The sequence below is a fragment of the Macrotis lagotis genome, chromosome 1, assembly GCF_037893015.1.
Source record: "Macrotis lagotis isolate mMagLag1 chromosome 1, bilby.v1.9.chrom.fasta, whole genome shotgun sequence".
NCBI lineage: Eukaryota > Metazoa > Chordata > Mammalia > Peramelemorphia > Peramelidae > Macrotis > Macrotis lagotis.
The window spans coordinates 37,287,948-37,305,841 of NC_133658.1; the positions used below are offsets into that span (position 1 = coordinate 37,287,948).

At 40.2% G+C, this 17,894-nt stretch overlaps 1 long non-coding RNA gene and 1 pseudogene across 1 annotated transcript; one reads left to right on the forward strand and one right to left on the reverse strand.

Moving 5' to 3' along the window:
- Positions 1-405: 405 nt before the first annotated feature.
- LOC141495825 (vacuolar ATPase assembly integral membrane protein vma21 pseudogene) lies at positions 406-8,362 on the reverse strand (annotated as a pseudogene).
- A 929-nt stretch (positions 8,363-9,291) lies between these two features.
- LOC141495838 (uncharacterized) lies at positions 9,292-12,655 on the forward strand. Its single transcript, XR_012470872.1, has 2 exons — positions 9,292-9,661; positions 12,148-12,655. It is a non-coding gene; the product is annotated as an uncharacterized LOC141495838 (long non-coding RNA).
- The last annotated feature ends 5,239 nt before the right edge of the window (positions 12,656-17,894 follow it).

Sequence of the window (17,894 nt, forward strand, 5' to 3'; positions counted from 1 at the left end):
AAATTCTACCTCAGTTATACTATGTATGTGACCTTAGGAAAGTCACTTCTCAGTTTCCTTATCTATAAAGTGGGGGACTAAGATGACTTCTATAGCTATAATTCCAAGATTTTTCTCACCTAATGAAGTGTTTTTATATTAATATAATATATTATATATTAAGATCCAGGACCTACAATTAAGTGACTTAATTATTTCTTCTTAACTTCTTTGTCTAGAATTAGGGCAAGTGTCAGGTGGCTATAAGACCACAGTGATACTTCCACTGGATGGTCTGTGGTCCCAACAGTAGGGCTGGTGATGAACTAAGCCCAAAGCATAATTATCCATATTTCACAGAATACATTCTGTAAACAAATAATAAATTGATTGAAACAGTCAAACACAAAAACCTCATATGGTACTACTAAATAATTTATTTTAAAGATAACATTTAAAGCAAAATGTAGACACATATGCATCTAGGTACAATTTACTGGTTTTTTCACTAATTTATATTATTCAGCTTTAATCATTCCCTCTTTTCTTTTTAGGCTTAAGAGAGATAAACCCTTAGAGCTTCTATTCTCATGCACGTTCTTCTCTTCTAAAATATCAGGCTCTTAAGTGCAGAGACAGAGCCAAGAAGGTAGCTGCCAGTCAGGCATGATTTAAGGGATCCCTGAAGAGGGCTGTTCCCACTCAGTTGGCAATCCTTTACTTCATAACTCATTCATGCCTTTTCATTTTTCTGTTAAGTTTTGTCCAAATTTTTCCACGAATCCTTCAGAGATGATCCAACCAATATGCAGACCTTCCTCTGGTTCACTTTGGATCTTGTGAGTCCCCATGTACCATTAGAGTTATCCATCTGTTTTCACTTCCTCTCCACAGGAGGAGCACATATCCTTTCTGGGTTAGTGTCCACTTCGATGTTGTGCAGGCACATCTGATACACAAGTCATAACTGGTAGCATATTACAAACAATTCATTACTGCCATGCATCTTTCCTGTGCCCATTAGGTTACCTTTAACTGAGTCTTCTGAGAATGTGGTGCTTCTGGAACATACAGTGTTTAAGAATTGGATTTTTTACAGCAGTGCAGTTTGAGATCATTAAAAGCAAAGCATTACAAAATTCACTATATGCAATTCAACCTATTCTCTTCCTGTGAAATTCTGGGTCTTGGTCATTACCCCTGAAACATATATCAATGCACTAGATAGTTGGACTGTCCTTCTAACATCATACCATCATTTGAGGAATGCTCATTTTTCATCCACTTTCTGGATAATTTCACTGTCAATCAGCATAACATTCAGGTGCTTGCTAGATGCCAGCCCCTGTACTAAATATTAAGTGTATTCCTGAACTTGATACCCTGCCATTTATAAATGAGAATTTGGAGAACTTTGCCTTCAACAAGAAAATCTTTTCATTTAGACACTGTACAGAACATTACCTGTCATATTGAATTGCATTTATTCTACAATATTGAACCATAAAGCCCTATTCTAACTATAAATCAAACTTGAAACTGTAACACAACCACAGCAAAAATGACAGAATATTTAGTAGAGCTCCTTCAGTGAAGTAAATAAATGAATGTTCAAGTTGTTTTTACCACACTCCAAGGCAACGAGAAATATAATTTCATGCTGTAACTTGGCTATCTCATCTTGCAGTTTTCACCAATTTCACAAATCACAGCAAAGGTGAATAAAACTTAAGTAGAGGAAAGGGTAAAAAAATATTTCTAAAAGAACTTTTTGAGATTCTCCAAATTAAATCAACAATTTTGATTGTAGGGGAAAGAGTAAAAAATATTTCTAAAAGAATTTTTTGAGATTCTAATTAAATCAACAATTTTGATGCTAAAGGGGGCATATGAGGATGTTAAAAACTGTTGGATAATATGGTTCGAGGTCAAGAAATAAAAGGGATTAAAGACTTGTATGATTGCATCAATAAATCAGGAACATTTTCATCAGAAGTGTTGAAAATATTTTGTGCCAAATATCTCAAATCTTAAAAAGATAGGAAACCCAAGGTTCATTGTAGCAGTGATTTTGAAATCTGCTTAATTAAATTAGGTTAATTACTGATTAAAGCAAAAGTTAAATGAAGCAACAACTCCCCTTGCTGGGGAGGGGTCCAAAAAAGACAGGAAATGGACAAAAACATTGTTTTATCACCATTTCCAAGAAAAGTCCAAATTATTCTGACTAGTTGTCTCAGTAAGAGGATCAAAAGAGCCCTAAATGGGGGGGGGGGGGGGGGAAGCAAGATTAGGGGGGAGAAATTGTAAAACTCAAAATAAAGAAACTCTTCAAAAACAAAAAAAAGCCCTAAAAACTGCCACAGTTGGCAAAGGATCAATTTTGCAAAGCAGAGAAACAGCAGCACAGGGAATAATAGTTTAGAAAGTGAGCTCATTTGTAAAACAATATAGAGGACAAAAGACTAGTGTCATTGCTGCACAAGACAAGCAAGAGTGTTGAATGAATCCATGAAAGTCTAAAGAGTTTGGGTTGAGATCCAGGTGAAATAGATCACACCAGGAACAACTATAGCTAAAAACCAGAAAGACATCCAATAGATGGGAAATGAAATCTTTTAGTGACTTTATAATGACTCATTCTTAGGAGGGACAAAAGTGGATTAGAAACATCTGGATTCTTAACTCCTCAGGACCAGATGCACTAAGAAGGTGGTAGTGGCACTTCAGATGATGAAATTGAGGAGAGTGACAGAATTTGGCCCAGTTTACACAGAAATTAATCTATATTGGAGGTGGCATGATTTTTTTTAATCACCCCCATTTAAATTTATTTAGTGATTGAATAAACTGAGCATCAGAACATTGAAGTAAATTGTATCTAATTAGGAGTAGACCTGGGATTCAAATCAAGTCTTCTAAATCTGAACCTGGTGTTCCTTTCATTTCTCCATACTGCCTTTGGAATAATAATACAGATTATGAAGGGTAGAGATTCCAAAGCATAGGCCAAGCCAAGGCCCATCTCAATCTGAAAATGGCGGCTATTCTGGACCTAGGCTTCGTGATAAAGCAAATGGTCCTTTGAATAAGGGACAAAACAGACCTAGAGAAGTGGGGGAAGTTGTAATAGGATGTGGAATACTATGCTGATTGTCAGTAAAATTTGCAAAATCTTCAGCTTCTGATTATGATAGTGAAATCTGTCCCATACCTATCACCAGACAATTAGGCTGGATCTCCCAGAGTACAGAATGGAAACCAAGTAAATGAAGAACTGAGGAGTGTTTCTTGGTATTCATTGGTACCAAAACAAGCAGTTGGTTTTTATCACAGAATATGTGGAGTCTTTGACTTAGCACTTGCGGGTGATAGCAACTCTCTCTCCTGGTGCGGTAAATAGGAAAAATGGAGATGTATTCAGCACAATATCCACGCTGGACTCTGAAATGAGTAATGAGACACACATTTAGAATCATAAATTTCAATAGTGTGTGTATATGTGTTTACTTCCCAAACTTTTCCTTTGTTTTATCACCACTACCTCAATTTTCTAATTCCTGTCCAATTCCATATTTTCCTCAATTGGTAGAGAAAATACATGTTACTCTTAGATACCAAACCTTCTCCCTATCTCTACCTTTGGTTTCTTAAGCATTACAAACTGAAAGAAAACTGGATTTGAAGTCAAAGGACTTGCATCTTTTAGTTCATTTACTACTACTGTGATTTTGGACAAGCCATCTCACCTCTCTGGAACTCAGGTTTCTTATCTGTAAAATGAGAGAAGGTAATAATAGTCTCTTCCACCTCTAAATATATGATCCTAGGATGCAAAACCTAGAACCAAAAGTGAAAGAATAGCTATGGTGGTTACATCGTTTCCAAGATTTTCTCGGTGCTGATCCTTGCCCCAAAAGCCTGGCCACTGGGGTGAGAGCTTAAGGCAGCAGAGACAAATGAAATGGTTAGATTGGGTTGGGTTGGAATGGATAGTGTGGGATGAAATAAGAAAGGATAAGATTTAATGGAAATATCCCAAGCTATCAGTTTGTAAGGGTGAGTCTGGGTTTCCAGCTAGAGAACTGATTAGTCTCCAGGTCTCTGAACATAGAAAACTAATCTCCTAGGATACTGAATCAGAACAGAAAGGCAAATTCAGCTGTGTGAAGCGTCATCCTCTGGTGGCCAAATGACAAAATTATTTTATTATCTGATCTGATTTTCCCTCCATAGATACCCTACCATGATTACTGAATCTCCTTTCACTAATCTCATTATCTCTATGAAGCAGTATGGTGCAGGGATATGACTTTGTGAAATACTTAATATTTCTTCTTGAGGGAAGGGGTCAGTTACTTCTGTGTCTTCATATTCCCAGCACCTCAAACACGTCTGGCACTCTGTGACAGACTCTATGAGCACTTACCAAATCAAACTGAAAAGAATTGAATTGTAACAAATGGTCAGTTTACCATAATTTTAACAAGTACGTTTGAAACTTGATACTGATCTTAGTAACTAAAGACTTCTGTTCTGTTATACTACTGCAGACCACAACTATTCTTCCATGGAAAAAAGATGCAAGTATGTGAAAAACAGGTTATTCAATAAATTAGAAAATATAAATTTTTTTTTAAAAAAGAACTCTCCACTTCATAAAACCTGCTGATGAACCTGGAAAGCATTCTGGCAGAAATCAGATTTAGATGAACACTTTATCCCATATTTCACAATATATTCTAAATAGATATTTGATCTTTACCTAAAAATATACTATTGGGTGGCTAGGTGGCGCAGTGGATAAAGCACCGGCCCTGGAGTCAGGAGTACCTGGGTTCAAATCTGGTCTCAGACACTTAATAATTACCTAGCTGTGTGGCCTTGGGCAAGCCACTTAACCCCATTTGCCTTGCAAAAAGAAAAAATATATATACTATTACATTTTTATAACTATGGGTAAGAGGTATATAACCAAATGGGGGTGGAGGCAATTCTAAAAGATAAAACATGTCTTGGATAAAAGCTTAGTGTCAAAACTATATAAACAATTACCAGATATGTAGATATATGTCTGTAAATATATATATATATATATATATATATATATACTATATATATATATATGTAGAAGTGTAAATCAAAACAACCTTGAAGTTTCACTTTATATTCTGAAAATTAACAAAGGGATCAAAAGATGGGAATATAGTAAATATTAGAAGGCTAATAAAGAGGAGAAAATCATTAATTCTTATCCACATTGTTGGTGGAGGGTAAATTAGTATAATTAGAACTATTTTGAAATGCATTTTTAAATTATGCAAATAAAGTGACTAAAATATTCATATCCTTTGACCCAGATATTCTATTACTAAGTTTAGATCCCAAGGAAGTTACTGGTATGAAGAATCCATTTAGACATGAAAATATGTATAGTAATACCTTTTGAGATAGCAAAGAATAGGAAAATGTAGATGTCCTGTGATTGGCAATGGCTCATCAAATTGTGGTACAGGAATATAATGTGGTACCTGAAACTTCAAAGTTACTTTAAGTGATTGGAATAATTCTTTTATGGGATTTTTAGTAGTCTGCAAATATAAAGCAGAGCAAAAACAATATTAAATATGTGTATTATATGATTACAATAAAAACATAAAGAACATGAAAAATCAAGTAGATGTTGCAAAATTACAAAGAATAAAGCTAATTAAAAGAATAGATAGAAGAAGATATCTCTCCCTACATCCCTGCAGAGGTGGGACTTCCACAGAAGTTGTACATTGTACATGTTTCAGACTTTTTCAGTATATTGCTCAGTTTTGTTGCTTCACTCTCTCCCTCTTTTTTCTTATCTACATTTTTTTAATGGGATAGTTCTTTAGGAGGAGAAGAGAAGGAATACTGAGGGAAATTATAATGATTTTAAAAAGAAAAAAGATATCAATAATAGCTTTCTTTTAAACTTTATTCTGGGGGGAGGCAGCTAGGTGGGGCAGTGGATAGAGCACCGGCCCTGGAGTCAGGAGTACCTGAGTTTAAATCCAACCTCAGACACTTAATAATTACCTAGCTGTGTGGCCTTGGGCAAGTCACTTAACCCCACTTGCCTTGCAAAAAAAAGTGAAAAAAAATAAAGTCTATTCTGATATCTCACCCTACTGTGGATGTGACCCTGGGGTCTTGAATGCTCTGTCAACAATAGTATGAATAGTCTATTTCTTATGTGAAGTCCTGCCCATCTCAATCTGAATATCTTAAGAACTAAAGGGTTGGTCACTAAATACTTTATTTTTAAATCACAGTAATCTATGAGGACTATCTACTAAAGCAAGGAAGGAGTTGTCAGCTGCATAGCTGTGTGACCCTGGGCAAGTAACTTAACTGTTCTGAGCCTTCACTGTGGGGAGTACCTTCCTCAGAGTGGTTGTGACAATCAAATGAAATAGTAGTATAAACTGATCTGTAAATCTTTAAGGATTATAATGAATGGAAGCAATTAGTAGATATCTGTACTTTGTTCTCAAAGAAGACCATGACATCGGGGAGGTGATGCCATGCCAAGGACAAGAATTGGATTGGGAGGGGGCTGTGCTAAGTCATCAGCCCCACTTTCTCTTTCAGAGCCATCTGTGTCCAATGACCAGATATGAAACAGGATGTGTGGAGATGGCCCTGGATGGGAGGCAGTCAGGGTTAAGTGACACAGACAGTCTAAATGTAAAGCAATGTATGTGTGTGTGTGTGTGTGTGTGTGTATGCACAGATCTGTGTGTATGTATGTGTATGCAATGTATGTAGGTGTGTATGTGTGTATATACTCACATAAATGTGTGTATGTGTATGCATGCATGTAATGTGTATTTATCTTCGTTTTACACGGTTTTTATGATGTCTTCCCATTAGAAGATGAGTTCCTTGAGGACCAGGACCCTATTTTTGCCTTTCTGTGCACACCCAGCGACCCATAATGGTCCTTTAACAAATGTTTGTTGACTGACACATGATAGAAGGATGGTGGTGAACACAATAAGATAATATTTTACAAAGGAAACACCTGAAAAACGTAAATGTTGAAAATCTGAGTTAATGGTGAAGGCGGTGGCCAAAACTCAACCAGGAATCTCATCCAAAGGTGATTTGCAGGTCCCTTGTAACATTCTATAAAGAGGAGTGAAGGTAGGTACCCCTCGGCATTTCTGTCTTTCTCCCTCCCTTCCCTCTCCTTTCCCCTTCTTCCACTCTGCAGTACATTGCTGCCATGGTAACGGCTCTCTCCCGACCCTCTTCTCTCCATCTCTGACGTCATTCTCCCCCCTCTCTCCTCCAGGCTCCAAACCCACCCATATTAAGATGCCTCGGGGTCCATGTCTTTCTCGTCAGGAAAGGGTCAGGGGATGTTGGAGGGTGGAGAGCCCTTCCGGGCGAGGGGAGGTGTCACCCCCCAGGGGGCTCTGCTTAAGCGTTCACCCCGCCGGAGTGTGGGGGGCAGAGCGCAGCCCCACGGGCCAGGGGCGCCGCGGGCCGCGCCGCGGGGCAGCTCCTAAGGCGCGGGCGGGTCCGTAGGCAGCGCCACCAAAGCCGTCCCAGCCCCGTCCCGGCCCGGCCCGGCCCGGCCCGGTCCCCTCCCCTCCCCGAGGGCCGGCTGAAGGGGTGCTCACCTCCGCCAACATTCGCGGGGCGGGTGGACAGCGGCGGCCGCCACCTTCGGCCCGGCCCGCGGGTGCCCCAGCCCCGGGGCGCTCCCCGGCCGGGGCGAGGGGGGGGCTGGGGCCGGCCGGGCCGCTCTTCTAGTCCAGCTTGCTGGCCTCCTGCCACTGCCGGGTGCCCTCGTTCCAGGCCATATAGACGAAGAGGGCGAGGACGATGTGGACGGAGATGACGGCCACGATCGCGGAGTAGAAGTAGCTGTCGATGGCCGGCAAGCCCAGCGCGCCTTCGAAGAGGTAGGTCTTGGACGCGAAGTAGAGCCCGAGGGGCAGGGTGATCATCGCGGCCGTGAAGAGCATCAGGGTGCGCAGGGTGGCCAGCAGCGCGCGGCCCTTGCCCAGCCCCGGCGGCTGCAGCATCTGCAGGGCCCGCAGCTTCTTCTCGTCCTTGGGGTCCATGCCGGGGCGGGGCCGGACAGCGGCTCCGCCACCCGCGCCCGCCCGGGGGGCCGCTCTGCGCCAGCCTCTCGGGCCCTCCGCCGGACCCTGGCGCTCAGGTGGCCCGGGGCTGGGGGGTGCCGTCACATGTGCATCCCCGGGGCCCCGCAACGGCCCTCCTGGCCCCCCGATGACGCACGTTTGTCGTCTGCCTCCGCTCGCCCCACCTCGGCCATACGGCGGCTTGCGTGCCAAGGCGCTGGGCATCATTGGCTCCGCACGGCTGGACACCTGGATCTCCGCCCCGCCCCCCAAACTTGCCCTCCCTTCCTTTCCCGGATCTGCAGCCCCCCTCTGAGGCGTGGCTCCCTGTGATATCACCGGCCTCGAACGTCACTGTACTGAATCAAAGGGGAGACTCACTCAGCGACAGACGGAGCTGGCAGGGAGGCGAACGCAGCCCCAGAACCTGCTGCTGGACTCCGGAGCCAGCAGAATTCCAGGATGATCAAAGACCCTTCCTTTCTGACACCCCCCCCCCCCATTCATCATTCATTTCCTCCTTAACGCTAAAGCAGAAATGTTTTAATTTTCTTTGGGGTCAACAGATGACTGAGAAGACTATGAAAGGGAATAAGCATACCGGACATTGCAGATTCTCTCAAATACCCTTTGATCCTGAGAGGTAGAGGCTATTCTCCCATTTGATAGATGAGGAAACTGAGGCACACAGAGGTTAAGGGATGTGCCCAGGATCTCACGGATGGTGTCTCAGGCTAGATTTGAACCCAGATCTTCCTGACTTTTCAGGCCCAGTGGTCTACTTCACCTCTGGGTCCCATGGATCCCAATTCAGAGTGATGGTTTTTAAGTACATAAAATAGCATATTATCTTGAAATAGCTATATAAAAATTTTAAAATATAAGTTCTCCAACTCCAGGTTAGGAATCTTTTTGCACTAAGAGTAGCTTAAAGTTACACAGTTTTGGGTCCCTGAGACCTTTCCCAGCTACCAAGGTCAGAGCTTCTCTGGAGTAGATTAAGTGGTTGCTTCAGTGGCAAAACCACTGGACCCTGGAGTCAACAGAGACTTTGGTTCATAATCTCCCTCAGAAATTGGCTTGGTGTTTGACAGTGAACAAATGACTGACCCTTATCTTTCAAACACAGCTAATAGCTTCCGAGCCTATCTCACAGAATTGTTATAAGGATCAAATGAAATAATGTAGGCAGAGACTATTATATTAACACCAGTTATGATTGGTACTTGTGGATCTACTCAAGCTGCCCCCCCCAGGTTTTCTGTAGCTGTCTTGTCTCCCCAACTCAATTGGGCAATTACATTTTACAGGCCCCAAATAATATACTCACTGTCCTGCACATTGAGTTTGTGTAAGTTTGCTGGAGGTGCCCATTGTGATGATGATGATGACAGTGCCGATGATGATACTGAATAAGTGGGGGCCTGAGCCCAGGGGGGCCACTTTAGATACTTCCCCTGGTTACGTTCACCTAGGTGGGGAGAATTAGGAGCTTAACACTGATGATTTCCAGATCTGGTACCTCACAAAATAATCACCGGATTTGGAGTCAGGTAATTTGGGCTTGTATTAAGACTGTCACATAGTGTCCATATGACCTTAGAGGTTTCTTGGAGTTCTATTTACTTGAACTGCTAAATGAGCAGGTTGGACTAGAAAACCTCTAAGGTCCTTTAAATCTATGATCCTAAGTCATAGGGGCAATCGAAGGTATAGTGTAGAAAGGTGGATGCGGACCCTAGGGGACCTCAGTTCAAATTCAGCCTCAAATATTTAATTAGTTTGACTCTGGGAAAGTCACTTAATTTGTGTTTTTCTCCTCATCTATAAAGTGGAGCTAACAATACCACTTACCTAGTAGGGTTATCGTGAGGATCAAATGAGATAATTGTACTTAGCACATCACCTCACACATTGTAAGTGCTATAGAAGCATTAGCATTTTTTTTATTATTTTTCCTGTCAGAGTAAGTCAATTTCCTCTTTTGTAAAATAAGGGAGTTAAATGAGATGATTCCTGGAATCCTTTCAGTTCTAAATCTATGATTCTAAGAAAATGCAGGGGTGGGTAGGTGGCATAGTGGAGTCAGGAGTACCTGGGTTCAAATCTGGTCTCAGACACTTAATAATTACCTAGCTGTGTGGCCTTGGGCAAGCCACTTAACCCCATTTGCCTTGCAAAAACCTAAAAAAAAACAAACAAAAGTGCAAATGCAACCACTTCTTCCCACCCAATCAAAAAAGTGGGGGGGGGGTGTTCAAGAATGTTTCAGATATTCCTTGAAGCTCCTCATCTATATTTTACCAGGATGCTTCTGGGACAGTTTGTGAAGGTGTGAGTGGTTAGTGCTGACCATCTTCAGTGTCTTACACATAGCAGGCACCTAATCAAAGAGTTAATTGATTTGCTGTACCTTTTTATATACATGTGGTTTCCCAGTTTAGACCCTCATAAACTCTTGGAGACCAGGGATTGGTTTTTGTAATCCCATCACTTAGCATAGTGTCTGGCGCTATGAATGGATAGGTCGCAAGAGAAACCTAGAAAGGTAAATATCTTTGAACAATTTGAAAGGTCTAAGCAATAATCACCTCACACTTTTTGGCAGGTAGAGAAGAGACAGTTGTTTTCAGATTTCCACCACTTTCAAGAGTCTTAGAGTAAAGAAAGAAAGAAAAACAAAGACTTTTAAAATGTTTCTTGAATGACTGATTAATTGGTTGATTAGAGTTCAACTAGGGAATCATTCTGGGAATGGAGTTACCTCATCTTTTAGTCCAGCAATGGATGTAACCTCTAGGGCAGACCCTCTTTGGCAGTCTGGGGATCCCTTCTCAGAAGAAATGATTTGAAATAATTGAAGGAAATGCTAAATTTCAGTTAAAGGTTATTGAAAACAGATTTTTTTATCCATGTTCTAGACTCCATAAAATCAATCCATAAACCTCATGGAGGGGTCTGTGGGCCCTAAATGAAAAACCATTATTCTCAGGAAAGTTTGGGGTCTATATTTAGAATTATCAGGACAGATTTTCATCACTTCCTATTAACCAAAATATAAAAAGAAAGGTTTTTTTTCCCTTGAATTATAGAGGTAATTAAATCGAACCTTTCTTTCACATTGACTATGGAAGTCTGACCTGTGTCAAATAGCTGGGTTCTAAATGGATCAGAGAGATGAGGAAAGGCTCTTGAGAGATTGGTCATTTAAACCTGGCAGGATAACTGACACAATGAATGATGGAAGGAGGACAGGATAATTGAATTTATTAAGGTGAAGTTTAATAGAGATAAACATAGGCTAATACTTGGGTTCAAAACCCTATCTTCCCAAATTCTAGATATGAGAAATATGGTTCAATAGAAAATGTTCTGGGGAACTGGGGGGTCTTAGTGGGCTATGGGGTCAATAGAAGTCAACCCTGACAAGGCAGCCAAGAAAATTAATTGATCATGCTTTGCACTGATAGGCAAAGTTTCTAAGAATAAGGAAGTACCACATTCCAGGTACTGTCCTTAGTATTGGGAATACAAAAGCAAATACAAAATGCTCCCTTTCTTAAAGATCTTACATTCTATTGCACAGCAAAGGAAGGGAACAAGAATTTATGAAGTACCTACTATGTGCAGACTTTATCTTATCTCATTTGATCCTCACAAGAGGTAGATGTTGCTGTTATCCTCATTTTACAGCTGGGAAAACTTGAGGCAGAGAGAAATTGAGTTACTCAGGGTCACACTGTCAGGTCCCTCTATCAGAAGGGAAGGAAAACGGAAGGGAAAGGAAGAGAGAAAGAAAGGGAAGGGAGGCCAGGATTCCATTTCAGTATCTGCACCCAAGCAAACCAGCACTGGAGCCAGACCGGTGTCTACCTCCCAGAAGGTGGCCATGGTTGTTGCCCAAGGCCTTTCCATCCCTTGCCCTCAGTTTAGCTATGTTCAAATCATCCAAGTGAACAAAATCCTGAGATATGAAAAGTGACCAAAATGTGTTTTTCAATACTAGCAACAATCTTGTCCTTTTGGATACCTTTTGCAGTGATCTGTCTCTTGGTGGCAAATGGCTTTGGCAGTCTGGTCATATCAACTGTGGCTATCATACCATCTCTCTTTGCCAAATCCAGTACTGCATACAATCCAATTATCTACATCTTCATGAGCAGAAAGTTTCTAAGATGCCTTTTACAGCTCCTGTGTTTCAGGCAGCTGAAATTAGAGCAGCCCAACACAGACAGACCTGTCATCAGAAATGAAAAGCAAATGAGACCTATAGTCAGGTCGCAGAAAATTGGAGACCGACCAAAGAAGAAAGTGACTTTTAGCTCCACCTCTATTGTCTTCATTATCAACAGTGATGAAACACAGATGAGCTTTGACAATGACAATAGGACAAAAATGAATGTGATTCAAATTCGACCTCTCTAGGGAAGAAGGGTGATAGTGTTTGGTAGACAGAACTGCCAATCTTTAATTTTGAAGACTGTGATGGCATTCCCCAGAGGACTTTTGTTCCACTGTGATAAGATAAAAATGAGTTGACAATTGAACTCCAGTCATGTTCAATGGCCTCAGAAAATAACTTGAGCAATGGTTTTGGTCACTGAGTGCTCCACGTACTAAAAGATGACTTCATAACATAAGGTTAAAGGATTATTTTGAGCTGGAAGGGATCTTAAAGACCTTCTGGTCCAATCTCCTTATTTTATAGGTAATAAAACTAAGGCCCAGCAAGGTTACGTTGCAAAGCCATACAACTTGTTAAGAGTCAGGAGTCATCACTTTCCAAATATGATGAATATTTTCATGTCAAATGTTTCTAAATATTGTACTTTCTGGAGTTTGTGATGCTTTCTCTCTCTCTGTTTTGAATATGGCTTTCAAAATATCCGCATCTTACGTATGTACATAAAGTGGACAGAAAAACTGCCACCAATTATAGCTAGAGAGCGCTATCCTTTACTACTGTGTCCAATTGTTTTCTTTACAAATGTACTATCATGACTAACCAGCTCTAAAATGGAAATTGCAGGCATCGGCCTGTTTTCAATAAATGGAAACAATGTTGTTGGAAGGTTTTAATGCTACATGAACCAATGATAACCAAATAGCAGATTAAATCAGATTGTGGCTAAACACAATTCTAGAACATGTGAATGCTAGAGGAAATGTGAAAAAAATTAATCTTGTACTCTTAAGATGATACTAATAAATACTTTTTTCTTGTACCTAAACTATAGAACTCTGCATCACCAGAAAATGTACTGGGTAAAGATGTCATTAATCTGGTGAGAATTATCACATATGTGTGATGAAAATGAGATATGGGTTTGTTGTTAATCACTGATCATTTTCCATATATATCTGACAAACAAATAGTGCTAACTGAACACACATTGAAAGGAATGACATCATTCAAGCACCAAAAGTTCTGAACTCAGAGAAGAGGCATTTCTTTCCAGATAAGTTGAGTGCCACACAGAATTACAGAATGTTAGAAACACAATAAACCTTAATCAACTCTGATCCTTTCATTTAATACATGCTTAGAGAGGTTAAGTGATTTTCCTAGTCACACTAATAAATATTAAAGTAAGAACTCAAACCCTAGTCTTATGAGTTGAAGATCACTATTATATTAGTGGCTTCCATTAACCTAGAAGAAAAATACTACCTATCACTACTTAATTTCTATTGTTTAATTTTTATCATTGGGCTAATTTTTTGACCTGCTGAGATAGCATTTCATATGATTCATAAATTGCAGAGTGGGTATTTTGGTATATTGGGGAGAGAACAAAAAAAGTTTTCACAAAATATACTTTGAAAGTTACTCGTATAGATTAGTCCAACCACAGTTTAAAGCTAAAAATCTAGTTGATTAAATTGCCATTGAAGGTCTAAAATGAAATAAAACATTGTTTCACATTTCTGAAAAAAAAAAAAGAAAGAGGGAAGGAAAGGAAAGGCACGTAAAGAATGTTTTAATATTTGAAAAATGCTTTACATACATTGTCATTTGATCTCAATGACACTGAGGTATCAAAGGTGGTAATATCCTCATTTTGTAGATGAAGTAAATGTGTCTGAGAAAAGTTAAGCGACTCAACTTGTATCAGAATGAGTGTCTGAATTTAGGTCCTTCTTACCCCAATACAATGCTCAATCTATTGCTTCACCAATATCCTGCTGCCCCAGCTCCCTGGGGACAAAGTGTTCTTGTTTTACCCACGTAGCTCTGAAACAGTGTCCAATATCCTCCTTCCCAGATTCTACTTGTCTTCCTTACATAGAGTTTCCACCTCCTTGGCCCCACTTCTTCCACTACCCTTTGCTCTCCCACAATGGCCAAGGTGTTTGCTGAGTCTGAATGGAGAAAGAAAGCAGAAATACTTGACATCATGGACAAACAAAACCTAATGAAAATTAGTGAAGTTTAACTATAAATATCATTTTTCTCTTTCTTCTTTGCATTTACAGTCATAAGGAACACTCATTAAGTTGGAAGGAAAAATATTATGATCCCTCTTTTCCAAAGACTTCTGAGTAAAGTGACTTACTCAGGTTACACATTTAGTGTCAGATACCAAGTCACATCAGACACCAGACTTACCTTCTTTCTCACCCAGGCAGGCTAGTCTGGTGACGTTATTTCCAAACTCCAATTCCTTCCTGATACTGACAGTGTCTAGAGGAATGATTAGGGTTCTGAATGGAAATGGGAAGTGGAATTCAGAATTATGGATTTAGAACTGGCAAGAACCTTAGGATCCAATTAGTCTAACCTTTTACCACTTATAAGTAGGGAAAAGTTTAGTTTTTGTGAGAATTAAGTGAGACAATCTATTAAAAATGCTTTTGGAGGGGTGGCTAGGTGGTGCAGTGGATAAAGCACCCACCCTGGAGTCAGGAGTAACTGAGTTCAAAACCGGTCTCAGACACTTAATAATTACCTAGCTGTGTGGCCTTGGGCAAGCCACTTAACCCCATTGCCTTGCAAAAAAAAATGCTTTTGAAGCAGTGGATAGAGTACTAGCCTAGAGTCAGGAGGACCTGAGTTCAAATCCAGTTTCAGACACATAATTCCCTAGCTGTGTGACCTTGGGCAAGTTACTTAATCCCACTGCCTTGTAAAAAAAAAAAAAACTAAAAAAAAGTAAAAATGCTTTTGTAAACTTGAAAAAAAACTATATAATGTTAGCTGTTATTATAATACACATGGTAAAAGTGGGATGCAGGAAATCAAAGTGATTTACCCCAGGTCACACAGGTGGACCTCTGACCCCAAGCTCAAGGTCTTTCTATAGAAGGGTCCAAACTCAGGACTGCACAGCTGATTTGTCTTTCTTGTACTCAACCTACTTTCCTTTTGAAGTCTCCTGGCCAGAAGAGAGCTGGACATTTATCCCCTCCAGGTAAGGACTTTCCCCCCATTCCAAATCATCATTATTCATCCCCATTCCTTTCAAAGCAGAGCACCTCTTCACTCAAATCTGATTCACATGATTGTCATGACGTCACTTCCCTGATGTTGCAGTCTTCTTCAAGAATAAAGGACAAACATCATTAGCATCAGCATTATTCTCCCTAATGCAGGGTGGGGGGTGGGGGCAATGAAAGCTCCTGTTCAGAGAATAAATAAGCCTACTGTCTACGTCACCCTGATCATCCAGATCCCTTCCTTTCCATCCCCCTGCCCCCTCCTCCTCTGCCCTCCATTTTCCTCTTTAAGTCTCTTGACAGAAGCCTCAGTTTTAGGAGAACAGCCTGCCCTTTTCTCTTGCCTGGGTGCCATGACAACGGCCTTTCTCAGGCCAATCATCTGGAGCACAAGGCTTTGTAATCCCACAGACTCTATTCACATCTCCAATTATAGTCATATTGAGTAGGCTGAGAGTGAAATTTTGTACAGACTTACCACTGCTTTGATCTTATTTCTTATTCTGTAAAATAGGGGAACAGGATGTGGACTGGATCATTATCCAAAGACAATGGTGACAAACTCAAATAGAAATGGGAAGCCTTTAAACCAATTATACATAAATACACATACATACATATTAAAAAACCTACATATTAATATTATCTGTGAGTTATATTTAGCTTGCTATGCTTTGCTATATTTTGCTTGTCTTTACATTTTTAATCTAGTTTGGGAGTGGTTTTGGTTTTATCTAGTTTGGGAATGTAGTTTGCTATATTTTGCTTGTCTTTAATTATATTTTAATCTAGTTTAGGAGTGTTGTGGGCTACAATGGAGAGGGAGGGGGGATCATGAGGAGTTAGGGTTAACTCTAAACCTAATTCTGAGGCCTTTTCTCTCTACACCATGGGATGTTTGACACATCTAAAGTCCGTTTTAAATCTGGTATATTCTCATCTCTCAGTCACAGAGAGCTTTAAACCAAAAATCTGAGAACTAGATAGAGCTGTAGGCCTTAACCTAGAGAGATTTCAGAGCATCTGTTAACTGAAGGATTAAAAAAAATTACATCTTTATTTTCAATAACCCCTAGTAGCAATTTAGCATTTCCTTAGATTATAACAAAGTATGATCCTAGAGGGGACCTATAGTCTTCACCAGATCCTCAGTGAAGTCCATGACATAAAATTCCTAGTCTAGGGAGTAAGTTATGAGCCAGTAAGAAGAGTGATAGAAATATGATGAGACACATTTCAAAAATAGAGCCAGTAGTAAAAACTGTGGTCCAAATTGTCTATAGACAAAAAGTATGTACAAAGAAACAAGCAAGATGAACAAGAATCTGTTTGTCCTCTCAACCTTCAGGTAGAGAGTCATTCATAAGAAGGGAGAATTTAAAATGGATTGGAAGAACTGACAGGAGGGATGTAGCGGGGTAGAAAAGAAGGGGGTAGTAAAGGAGGCCTATGGGATATAGCACATGAATGTATTCTGGAAGGAAACAAGAGCTTCCATGAGGTAGAGAAGAAAGGGGAGGCAGAGCATCAAGTAGGAAGAGCAAAGACTAAGCCGTAGGATTGGACCATACCTGGTGGAGCTGTCCTGTGGGCCTCCCTGGCAGGAAAGAGGGAGCACAGAAAGTACCATGACCACCTCTAGTCAGCAGGTAGAGAATGCTCTCCTACTGATTATTCTTTATTGTCTCATAGAAAGAGGCCTGTTAATTCTTCCTTGTGTTATTAGTGTTGGCCTTGAGAGTTAGGACAACATGAATTTGAATCCACTTCAGACATCAACTACCTGTGTGACCCTAGAAAATTCTCAGTCTCTTTCTTCCTTTGTAAAGTTGGAATAATAATAGCACCTATCTAAGGTGGTTATTGTGAAGATAAAATGAGACATGTAAAGCAATTTGAAAACCTTAAATAACTCTAGTGTAAAGCCTAGTTATTAAGCTAACAAAAGTCATCATTACATCATTAGAGGGTCCCCCAGCCTTCTCCAAAGTAGACTTTAATTCCTTTCAGAAAGGAAATCAAAATCTCTCCTCAGAAATCACAGGGTATATAGGAAAAACTATATGCATCTTCTCCCTTAAATAGTTATTCCAGGGGGATGCGATTTTAAGATTAAGTTAAACTCCTTATGGTTATTTTTTAAATTTTCTTTTATTTAAGGCAATGGTGTTAAGTGATTTGCCCAAGGTCACATGGTTAGGTAATTATTAAGTGTCTGAGATCAGATTTGAACTCAGTTCTTCCTGTCTCCAGGGCCAGTGCTCTATTGACTGCACCACCTAGCTGTCCCGTGGTTATTTTTTATTTTTTTTTAGGATTTTTTTTTTTTGCAAGGCAAACGGGGTTAAG